The following is a 13327-nucleotide window of genomic DNA, read 5'->3' as shown; positions in this document are numbered from 1 at the left end:
CATGCGCAATAAATACTATCGGTGTAGACTGGAATACCAGACGCTAGAGATTGCCATTCGATTGACCATAACTGATTAGAAATTACAGTAAAAACCGAAACGATTGCACGTAAATCAGTTTGTATACATTCATATTACATTATTCTATGCGCTGTGACCCACTTGTGTCAATTGTTATATAAACAATACAGACTAAATTAGATTAAGATGTTTCTGGATACATATAATATATAATATTGGGAATTGTGGCCCTTTTTATAATCCATCCATATACAATACTATTACAAACACTAACACCGTAACAGTTATAAGATCATAACATTGAATATGTATTAAGAGGGTTGAATAGATTCGTATTGACCCTAGATATATTTAATATTTTGGTATTGTATAAGTGGAGCATAATATATAAATTTGGAAATTTGGCGCATTATTGATCACATCAATACACATCTATACACAATATTATTACAGACAATACAATGACAATTATAAGATCATAACAATGAATGTTAAGAGAGTGAAGTATACTATAATAGATTCGCATCAATCTTAAATAAATTTAATATTTATTTGGTATTGTATGCCATACTATCTAATATGAATTTTGGCGCATATTTATTATTTATCACACCCATATACAATACGTTTACAAACACTAATAAAAGTTATAATGTAGTCGTAACATTGAATACATTTTAAGAGAACTGAATATACTATAATAGATTCGTTTTAATCTTAAATCTAATATTTTGGTATTGTATAAGAGGCCATAATATATAAAATTGGAATTTTGGTTCATAATATGATTTATCACATCCATACACAATATTATTACAAACAGTTACCATAACAATTATATGATCATAAGCATGAATACATCTTAAAATGGGTAGAATATATAGATCCATATCAACATTAAATAAATTTAATATTTTGCTATTGTATAACAAGGCAATGATATATAAAATTGGAATTTTGGCGCATATTTATATATATTAGTGGAAATGTGGTTATCACATACACACACAATACTATTACAGAGTGCATGTACGTAATAATGTATACCTTCTAAATCTAAAATAAGCGCTTGGCCTGCGTTATGTTTTTAAAGGTCAGATATAGAGAATTTATCAGCGAAACTTGACAGCTACCGACCCAGTTGCTATCCTTCAATGGCAAATGTGTGTTAGAAATCTCGTCTGGTCTTAACATATGACTGATCGGTTTTCATGGGGCAGATTTCAGCTTTTCTTTGTTAGATGTCGCCCTACGTATAAGACTGGTGTACAGGTTGGCTGGTATAGCAGGCTGGTTTCCTTTTATTCATAACGTCTTTTGGGGGCTTTGGACAAAAATGGCAACTCTACAATTAAACTATGAATATTAGTACAGAAACTCTTTCGAATTGGACGGATTTGTCGGTCAGCGATCCGTGACGTTGATTTCTATCTTTCAATATTTACAAATTAGCGGTGCATAAAAGATTTTAGCGCCTATAGAAATGAGAGTATTGAACGAGAGGGATAATGTGATTTGACATATGAAAGACACACGCATATAATACCGTCATAGTTCAACCATTAACTATTCAATACGGGGCTTATTTGTACTCTTTTATTGGGGAAGTATACACTGTCTTCATTAGCTTGGTCTCACCGGCCATTTCTTGACAACATTATATCTATTTAAGACAGATATGACCCGACAATCAACTGAAATATGCGAACTATTTTTAACTGTTAAAAAGCTCCATTACATATGACGGTGTGTTAAGCCACTACTCACAAAACGTTAATGTTTATATACATATGTACACAACCTACTTGTCAGGTTGATGTAAAGTAAGGCCTATACAACCACAGATACAATACAATACAAGCTGATGTATGGAAAAATACAACTTGGAGAGAGAGAGAGAGAGAGAGAGAGAGAGTTATAATTAAGTCAAAAGAGGTCATTTCGGGACTAACATATGGTACAGATTTATTTCAATAATTCGCCTTCACGCAGTGATCTTCAGACGTGGGAGGGTCGAAGTACCCGGAGAAAACCCATCAGGTTTAAAGGAGAATGGTAGAATCTTAATTTGAATAAAAATCAAACACACATAACATGTTCTGGAAAAGATTTCATCATATTCTGAAAAATAGTATTTAAAGTAGGAGTACCCCATTTCAACGTTTACGTTTTGTCTACAAAAGTACAGCAGGTTGTTTACCTGTGCGTATGTTAAACAATATACATAAAGAGACAAGTGAGTGGCGACAACTGGGAGGAAAACAGAAAACTGCCCCCGCACCCCCTCCTCCACAAATACACCTATTTAGGCGTACAAGCGTGGATTCGAACTCACGACAGTTAAATCTATAATAGAGCTGATTATGATATGATATGATTGGTTATTGTGATAGTTGGGGATCTTTTACGTGCACACCGACTGTACCTCTAGAATACAATTCAACTTTAGGACATAAAATAATAAATTACACATTATACAAAATACAAATTACACATTATACAAAATACCTATCAACATCTCTTTAAGAATTCTTTTTGTCATTATCTGTTTACGATTTAAACTGTTTTACATCTTTCTATATATAAACATCATTGTTCCGTTTTCTCAAATTCATTTGCGAAGCATCGCGTACTGCACGGGTGTACAGTGTGCATGGCTCATATTTAAAATTGCGGGGCTGATAAAGGAAATTGTGCCACTGGCGTACACATTGGCGTACCCATAAAAGAACCCCTGGCATATTTCGTTCGAAACCGGACATTCCCGTCCTAGATCCAGGCCCCCGAACACTGACAATTCGGTCACAGAGGTTATAATAGGTGCTAATATGAACTATTAGGGCTAGAGTTAGGGTTTAAAACCTCTGGCCGAAACGCCGTAGCCGAAACGTCGTATATGGAGTTACCCAACGTGAACTCCGTGATGTAAAGAGCACATTAAGTGAAAGGAGTAGCCTTTAAAAATTTTGCCGCTTGCGTTATAGATCATTATAAGGTATGTCATCGATGCAAGTGCAGGGAGTGTGATTCCTAACGTCACTAGGAAAGAAGGGAATAACTGATAGAAATTATACCATGGATTAGTCCTACATAATTATGTGTTCATCCTGTAAACACAATTATTCGCCTACCTTTACTTGAGGTTATATAACATACAGAACAAGTGACGTTAAAAATATCATGAGTCAACAGAGTTTTTACCTTGTCTAACAGTATAATAAATCCCTCAACTCATTATATTTAGAAGCCTTTAAATCAATTCAGTTGTTTTTTCTCTAGTCTGTTTAAATGTCATTGTAAAACTCATCCTTTCTCTATTGTATACAACATTATAAAACTCATCCTTTTTCTATTTGTATACAACATTAATCCTTTCTCTATTTATATACAGCATTAATAAAACTCATCCTTTCTCTATTCCTACACAGCATTGATAAAACTCATCCCTTCTCCATTTCTATACAGCACTATAGAACTCATTCCTTCTCCATTTCTATACAACATTATAGAACTCAACCTTTCTTTATTTCTACACAGCATTAATAAAACTCTTTCCTTAATTCTCTATTTCTATTGCGTACATGTAACGAAACCACTAGCAATTGGAATTCGATTAATAAAAGTAAACGTAAATGTCGCTGTAGAGGTGAAATTCTCCTTAAAGCACACTGTATTACGTAGGCCGGTCTTCATTAACTCGACTGGTGCAGAAAACGTTCAACCAAATTTCATTCATTCATTCTCCTCCATTTCATAATCAGCACAATTATGTTTGTTACAGACGATAAAAATAATGGTTGAATACTAAACCAGATTTCCATGTAATTTATTTTAATATGGTTAATTACATTTTATGTGATGCAGACTAATTCACATGTCAACTACATACACATGTAGCTTCTAACACGCGAGATAATGCAATTATTCTTCTTGATAATATCATTATGGCAATAATATTTTAATATAGCTTGCATTTAGCTATAAATAGTGACTGGCAGGGCCTTTGGTGCGAACGAAGATGTAGTTATATCTTGATAATGTCATTAAACATGCTAATATCTTCGCTTAATGATAAGTGCTTTGCACGAAGCAGGGCATGCTTTGTCGTTTTATAGAAGCCACGGTGGGTCAGTGAGTAAGGCGTTGTTTCACTAGTCGTCCGGGTGGTCCGAAAAACCGAGATCACGCGTAAACGTTTGCGTTGCGTAAAAGAAACCTTGACAATTGTAATTCAATGATGAGTAGGTGAAAACCATGTGTTAGTGACTAATGACCTATTTCGTCCCCCCACTCTCTCTCTCTCGTTTGGAGGTACGTCTGTGATTTGAATGGAAAGGCAAAGTGGAACATAATATTGGTTTAGCTATGATAACTATCGGGGTGTTGTTATTGAAAGAGCACGCAACTTTGTCCCATTGGTAATGCACAAAATAAGTTCAGAAACTTGAACAATTTGAACGAAGGTCACGTTTAAGAGTAAGCTGTACAACACCAAGAGATTTGTAAGAAAACGACATGGAAGGTGAGGCTACTGTACAGAAGACCACATTTAAGGGTGGGCCGAGCATAGGAAGGTTTGAAAACAACGATGTGGACTGAATGGCTGCAGATCCGACATATTTAATCCATTGGATATGTTTTGAGCCCTGGACCCATCTGGATATTCCAGCCCCTGCTCCCCTTGCCAGTAAAACGAAAAAAACATGGTCCTGTGAACACCTTTAGCAGTACTTTAAGGATTTCTTGACACTTCGAAATTGAAATAAGAGTAATCCGTACCGCCGCTGTCCGGGCAAAATACTCCTCATAACACACTCCACGGCACATGCCCGTCTTCATTAGCGCGGTCGGTGAAGAAAGTAAGACGCCAAACCGCATCAATTCTTTAAATGACGTCTAGAAGTACGGTTAACTATTCAGAACGAAACACAACACACGGATAACCACTTCTCTGTTAATTAATAACTACGTTTTGTAACACATACAGGTCACGTTTTCAAGTTTTGTTGATTAATAACGACGTTTCCTAACACACATGACCTGTATGTGTTACGAAACGTCGTCATTAAATAACAGAAAAGTAGTTATATCCATATATACCTTTTGTTGTGTTTTGTTCTCAATAGTCAAACCCCGTTTCATTTCATTTACAGAGTAACTGAACCCCATTCACCTAAGATTGTCTCATTTTGGAAATCGACTTGTCTACCGATGTCGTGTTGATGAAGACCCTCCCTCATATTGAACCACAGAACTCATTAAATATGTATTAATAACTCGAGTTCTTAATTGCAACAAGTGTCATCTAACCAATCGACATTTCAATAAATCTTCCAATGGTATTTGCATCAAAGTTTTTTTGTAATTTATCATTTAAACATCCCAATTTCATGGTCGCTATCAAAATATTGAACCTTTTTTTGTTAATCGAATTCTTTGAGGTTCTTCTTTTAACACGATTTATCTGATTAATGAAATAGAGTAGGAATATGATTTAATCCGTTTGAACATATCGCTTGTTGGGCTCGTTTGATTAGAATAATGATTTTCTATCCGACACAGACGGCTGTTTGTTCCACATGACCACAGCATTTCTTGGTATATGGGGCCATTTCAAAGAAATGAAATGACTGTGCATACGCCTTACAGTGTGCTATGAGGAAAATTTTGCCAGGGCACCGGCGCTATGGCCTACTCTGATTTCAATTCCAACTGTCAGGGTTCTTTTGTACACGGAACCGCGATTTTTCGTCTAATCCAAACGACTAGACACTGTCTGTTCCAAGCCCTCAGCCCTACACCACTGACGTTCAATCCCAATTAATTTTATTTTCAAACGAGAGAAGTGCCTCTGATCTCTTTAATACCCCTTAATAAACAGAGCTATATCCTAAGATAAGATTTTATTTTTTGGAAATTGAATTATATTTCAGACAGCTAGATCTCCCATTAACCCCACTCGATGAACAGTGCTATAAGCCTTAAGATAAGAATATTCTATTTTACATTCTGCTTTTAAGCGAGTGTAGTCAATTCTCTATTTAAATTCTCTTGTTGAACAGTCCTATACTATACCCTATGGAAATAATTTTTAAAATTTTAATTCTGTTTCTAATTCTCTTAATGAACAATCTATGAAAGCAGATGTTAATATTACCATTAGCGCATTGAAGACAGAACATTTAAATAAAGAAATTATACACGTTTCAATGGCTATTTACAATTACATATATTTTATATATAATTTAACATCGTATACGGATTTTATGAGTGTCGGCGTCTTTTGATGTTTCAAACATGAAAATTAATATATTATTGGGAGTATTTTCCAATTTATTGGAAATTTCATCGCGTGTCATTTAATTACATTTGAGTAAATATTCTAAAAAAGACATGGATACATAAAATATGTAGAAAAATATTTTCAAAATGTATCATTTATCTTTTTTTATTGATTTAGTCCACAAAAAGCAGGTTATTTCTTTTCTCTTTATAATGGCAAATTATTAAATGGTGTACTATTTTTTTGACAATACAATAAATATCATTTATTACATTTTCAATATATTTGCGTCTTTCAGAAGAAGAATGGAGCTCGATTCAAAAATTCCTAAATCAATTATCAATAATGTAAAAGACTTTTAATCCTATAGGAAACAGATGTTCTTTTGTCTTTTGTCAGAAACAATACCATGGGTTTAAAATCATAAATGTGAGATTTTCTATGATTAAATTCATTAAAACTTTCCTTGTTTACTAACAGTCAACAAAAAACCTCAAAAATGCGAATTGAATGGTATAGAACAATGATGTAAGTAATACATGCCTTGTACACAACACCAAAGAGGAGGAAACATGGTGACCCGTGGAGTGATGTGCTTACTCAGAAGGTCGCGGGGTTCGATCCTAGCCGAGAAAGTTTCCCTTCTGTTGCAGGGGCAAGGGAAGCGTCAAGTCAATCTGATGGGTCTAAACACAAACAAGACAGCACGTGAAAGACTCATTCATTTCCTTGCATATGTCTGTCCGTTGCCGTTGATATCTATATATACATCAATCACAGTCGATTGTAATCAGTAACCACAAAATAATGTCCAGCGGACGAAGTCGGTATAATCGAATCCTGCCAGTAATTAGACTGATGTCAATCCGGCTACGTTAATCATTGATATATAACAATGATCAGTATCAGGCAGTTGAAATTCTTATAAAGAAAAGTGAAGGGTGGTGAGTAAATACAATCTATGTCAAATGATAGGTAACAATCAACACTAACACTATGCACCAGGAACCGAACATTATTACATATTGGAATTGTTGCGTCATATCAAACAGCCAAGTCAGCCAATCCATGTTTCATATCGATCGTACATGAACGATCGGAGCCTGAGGCTTTTTTTTATCGAAGAGCGTCGCACCCAACAAGAACAACCCGATGAGTAGCGCTTGGGGATCAGTTCCTGGAACTTGTGTAGAACCGTGACAATACCAAGTCATTAAGAACAGAAGAGCAAACATTATTTCGCCATACACAATATTTTCTTCGAGTAGTCTGAAGAACCAGACCAAAACTTCTATAATATTGGTCTAAGCTCTTATTATTATTTCCCCAAAGAAGAAAGAACAGGCCCCGAGGCTATCAAAATCAAACCATTCGTAGATTTATCTTTAAAATTGTTACGTTTTTGTCGATCTTTGATATACATAATTGTGTATACGGGCTTTAAGGGGTGTTTGGATTTGCAGTTTTCGAAATTCAGTATTTTATACAATGAATAAATTCTGGGATACCTCTGAAAAAAGTGTTATAGTCTCGGGGTCCTGAATATCGTGTTGGGAAATGTATTATTTTTAAACTATGACAAGATCCCTTTTTCTGGTTCACGTGATAGATAACACCGATGAAAATTGGTATTTATCAACGGAATTTAGGTCGAAAAAAAATTGGACGAAATGATTAATTAAAGATATTTCTAAATAATTAATAACCAACAGAAACAAATATTTAGCAAAATTAACCTTTTACAATGAGATTTTCATAAAGCACAAAAACAATACTTTGTCTAAAATAAGCCCAAAATGTACAAATAATTACCGGTTGTTTGGTAATCTATGTCAGAGAAAGGCACGACTTGAAAAAAGAAGAAAGCGAAAAAATGCAAAAGAAATGATATCGACTTAACGTTAACTATGGCTGCTTCGTCTAGCAAGAGGAACGTTTGTCAGACATTTTCACAACCCAAGATAATGGCGGAATCATTTTTATGTCTTTTCCATACTTCATTTTGTCAGGTCGAATCAATCAAACTCAAGCAATCTCGAGCAGTTTTTTCTACTCTGCAGGGAATTTGCACGTTCATTTATTACAGAGCTCTTCAACACGAGACGAAAGAAGTCAGAAACGCTATCACAAGAAAGCAAAATGGCGGCAATGTATCCTTGTACCAGATAGAAAACTTGCATGTTTAGATTAAAATGAAATATTAGTCTGCAGTCATGATGGTAAAACCTGATAAAATCATATTTTAGAGTAGTTTGAATTATGAGATCTGTTCAAAAAATAATATACAATTCAGAATTAATTATATTTTAAAAATAAGTAAAATTCAGAAATAATTATATTTTAAAAGTAAGTGAAATTCACAATTAATTATATATCAAAAATAGGTAAAATTAAATATTATAAAAACCAATACAATTCAGAAATTTTAATAATTTTTGGTTTATCAAAAATTTTATCATCTATAGTAAATATGGATTGTCATTTCAGACAAATCGTTTAAAGGTTTTAACGTGACTTAATTAAGTTGCTGGCAAGGAACCGTGACTTGTCGTTCGGATGGAACGAAAACCGAGGTGTACACACGAACACACACACGTTCGTGTGTACGTAAAACAACCCTTGCCAGTTGAAATTCGAAAATGGGTAGACCTTAGCGCCGCTGTCTCTGCAAAATGTCCAGCATGACACCCTGTGTTTCGCCCGTCTTCATTATCCCAGTTAGGGCAGAACAGTAGGACGTTAAACCATACCTTGACACGATGAAGATGAGTAATGTATTATATAGACGCATGGTGTATATAGAGTATGAAATATGATGAGGTAAAATTAATTCATGATACAGACGCGACTCGCCTTTCAGTTATTGTCACCGTAATACCAAACAACCACTGACCCGTGCGGAGCTTTATGACGTTTTTATTATAAGCTCCGCAGTGAAGTAAGTCTACATCGATATTAACTCAGCATAAACATAAATTAGACAATATAAAGTATAATAATTGTACATAAATCACAATAGAGGCATTTTTCAATATCGTAATGGCATTATATAGGGGAAATTATGCATCAAATGGCCAAAAAAATAAACACACATAAAGCACCCCAAAAAGGTCAATCAATTGTGAAAAAGTTATTATTCTCCCAAGTCTTCTTTTAATAGTGGAATTATCTCATATGACAAAGATTATTCTTTTGAGCGCCATTTTCACAAAGTTTCCCGTTTACATTTTGGGCCGTGTACAAACGAATATTTGTCTATTATGCATAGAAATATGAATATTGGAGACTCCATGTTTATCATTATAAGTCAAAGTAGTCATCTTGTCTGGTATTTTCTGACACCTTTAATACAACAATAACACTGATGAAGTAAAAACAATGAAAAAAATATGACTTTAATTTAAAATACAGATCAATCAAATGTCAAATTAGTGAATATTCAAAAACAAACGAGTTTGAAACTAGACTTGGTTATCTCTTCTTCTCCTTCTTATTCAAGGCAACGCTCTTTTAAAAAAGCCTAAGGTTCTGGATATGACGTCACGATTCCAAGATGGCATCATCGCTGTTTTTTGTTCATATAATACGCTTGTACTTGTTTCTTCTGAACCAGAATTAAAGAAGCTGATATGAAATGAAAGAGACAATCAACATCAACAGTCCAGTCCCGCTACTATTGACGCTAGACGTTTTAATCAAGAGAGAAGGCATCATTGGGGAAAATGCCCCTCGTAACATAATGTATGGTGTATGGCCGTCTTCATTAGCACGGTTGGTGCAGAAAAGTCGTACATTAAACCCTATTTCATTTCAAATCCTACAGTTCCCGTGTGTTGATTTATTTTAAGGATGTTATTCCGGAAGCAAGGCAAAGCGGAAAAAAACAGCTGGAACTAATAACAACGATATATGTATTAACTTGACCATCGTGGACGTAAATTTTATCTTAAATCATTTCGGTAAGAAATTTGGAATAAATCAAAAAAAATGAAATCGGATTTAACGCCCTACTTTTCTGAACCGGCTGGGCTAATGAAGATGGACATACGCCATGCAAGGGGTTATAACGAATATTTTGCCAGAACAGTGGCGCTACAGCCTGCTCTTATTTCGAATTCCAACTCTTAATGGTTCTTTTACGTGAACGGCAGTGTGTGAATGGGATCTCGGTTTTGCCGTCCATCTGAAAGAAAATACCCTCTCCTTGCCAATTGTCATGCCCTCTGACCTGCACCACTGACAAGGGATAACCTTCTGGAAAATCCCGGGGAACTTTCTCGGCCAACACCAGCAGCGAACCCGAAACCGCCTGCTGATTAGCGAGCCAGCGCCTTACCCACTGAGTCACCGCAGTTCCCAGTTTGGAATAACCATGGCATCACCGACTCAACAGAACACGATAAAAGGTTTCTGGGATAATAATTTGTATTTTTGCTTGGAAGAAATCGGTCTGGTAAACGAAAAGAAAAAACAACATTTTAATTATTTTAGATGGGCAGAAGTTTAAGATAATCGCTGATAATGGCATTTTAAATCTGGAACTACGCAATAAATTCTTTTAATTAAATTTATCGTGTCACTCTTGAAACAATAGCAGGGGTCATTATTTCGAACTTTATGGATATAAATTGTGTATTTTAATTAGTTAGCCCAGGAAATTCCGGATAATTGCGGACAATAATGCTCTCTTAAACATGGCAGCACGCAATTATTTTGTTTAAAACAATGATTGGGATCTCTTGTTTAAAACAATTAGGTGGTAAAATTTGAAAATAGTGAAGACCCGAGGAGAGGAGAGAATTATTTAGAGAAGAAGAACTATCAGCATCATCAGATAATCGTTTCTGCTCCTAACCTGGGCTAATGAAGAACCATTGACAGTTGGAATTTGATATAGGCTGCAGCACACTGCATGGCGTATGCCCTTCTTCATTAGTCGGGTCGGTGTAGAAAAGTAGAACGTGAAATCTCAATTCATTTCATTTCATTGTTTTTAGTCATTGGTCATCGAAATGGGGTAAATCTTGGGGATAGATCGTTCACGCTCTGAGAAATATGTCATATGTATACGTAAAATGTCATGTAATAAACGAATTCCAACCGTCCTTTTTTTGTACATGCCGAACCGATGTTTCGGATTTTCGTCCCACCCGAACGACTAGACGTCGTTCTTTGCTAAGTCCTCACGGGTTGTATTTTTAAATACCTTTTTGAATATTGTAAATAGAAAAATTATTATCTGGTCCGTTGCAATCGGTTCGCTCTGAGAGAAAGACCTTTCCTTATTTCTGACGCTTGCAAATTACATTTCTTCTTATAGAGGGTTTGAGGTTGTAAATAAATTTGAAGATCTTTGTCAGTTTTTAATAATCTTTCATATAATACAAGTGGCAGATTTCTTTTAAACGATTCAAAGTTGTGGTTATAAAATGAACCCACAGTAATTTATGCTATTTCATACCGGGGTACCACAGAACACAAATCATCTAGAAAGGCTACCAAGACGGACAGAAACTTAATTGAAAACTTTCGTCAGTATTTTGTTCAAAGATATGAAAAGGTTGTATGTACGAAGAAAAGCCATTAGTATGTCGGCGTAAATGTATTATATTTCTGAAAGCGAGTTGTCTGAGTTCAATTGTTCATCTTTTTATGTTTTACACCAAAACAAAATATTCCTTAAATATTATTATAAATATAAAACATTATTATTGATGTTAACTGGTGTCCCGGTACACATTAAAGAGACGTGATCACTTTGGGAGTGGGAAAATAATCCTTCAGTTAACTTGATTTGAAATGAAATGAATGGGGTTTAACCTCCCACTTCTCTGCACCTAATGGGCTCATCAAAACGGGCATGCGCCATGCAGTATGATATGAGGGAAACCTTGCCTAGACAGCGGAGTTTCCGCCTACTTTTCACCGAATTCCAACTGTCAATGGGTCTTTTACGTACAAGCCAACGAGTAAAAGACTGGACCTTGGGTTTCCGTTCCATCCGAACATCTAGACACTTTACTTGCCACTGCCTAGTCCAGGACCTGTTTAGTGAGCCAGAGCTATCCTCGCTGAGCCACCATGACTCCAAAACTTGATTTGACTGTTTAGTTAAATTGGGTAGATTTAAATGAGTTTACTTGCAAAATCTTGGACATATCTGTCTATTCATTGCAGAGATATACACGTTTCATTTTTCAATGTACTCACCATTCTGTTTTTAAGGAATTTAACCAGTACAATTTCAACATTAGTTACTCAAAGTATGCCAGTGCATTTTCGATAATTAGGTGAGTTTTGTCTGCGATATTATTCAAAATTAATTACATTTATTTGCCTGGTGAGAGTGAGAGGTCCTCTTTAAATATCTACATGGTTGAATATGGCCGCCAACTCTTTCATCAAATGACCAGTTCTTTTGATCATACGACCTTATCTTTTGAAGGAGAAAAGGGGGGTTGTTTAACGTGCTCGTGACCCCTTAACTCCTCTTACCGCCATATTTACTTGCATCTACGATTTCACACCAGAATCAACGACGACAGGTTCCGCATTTTCAATAAAGAATGCTTTTACACAGGAATTTGGAATGCATTAATGATTGTGTATCGATGGTGCGCGTGTTCCCGAGAACATGTGGATCTATCAACCTCGTGAACCGTGTTCAAAAACGAACAAGTCTGCATTGGTAATTTAAGCCATCGTAAATGAGAACCAAGTTCCGTTCAACAGTGTCTGAAGAAAAGAAACCGAACTTGGAATGTTGATAGATTGATTGGGATATAGATTGGAGTTTTATCTCGAAGATCAGAATAACGTAGGCTACCAACCAACTTCCAGACCTGCTAACATTTTGTTTGCATGTACGATTCTCATTACACTAAGAACAATATTATGATGGTAACAAGTTTGTATTGTGTGACGTGTAGCAAGGATTAGCTGCGTGTAAACATTGACTCTGGATAGAAACGAACTATGATCGGCCATTGATGAGACGATGCAAACAAATTATTATATGATTTA

The sequence above is a fragment of the Patella vulgata genome, chromosome 2 (genome assembly GCF_932274485.2).
Source record: "Patella vulgata chromosome 2, xgPatVulg1.2, whole genome shotgun sequence".
Taxonomy (NCBI): Eukaryota; Metazoa; Mollusca; class Gastropoda; family Patellidae; genus Patella; species Patella vulgata.
The sequence above is the reverse complement of the archived record's forward strand: the minus strand, read 5'-3'. Positions refer to the sequence as shown.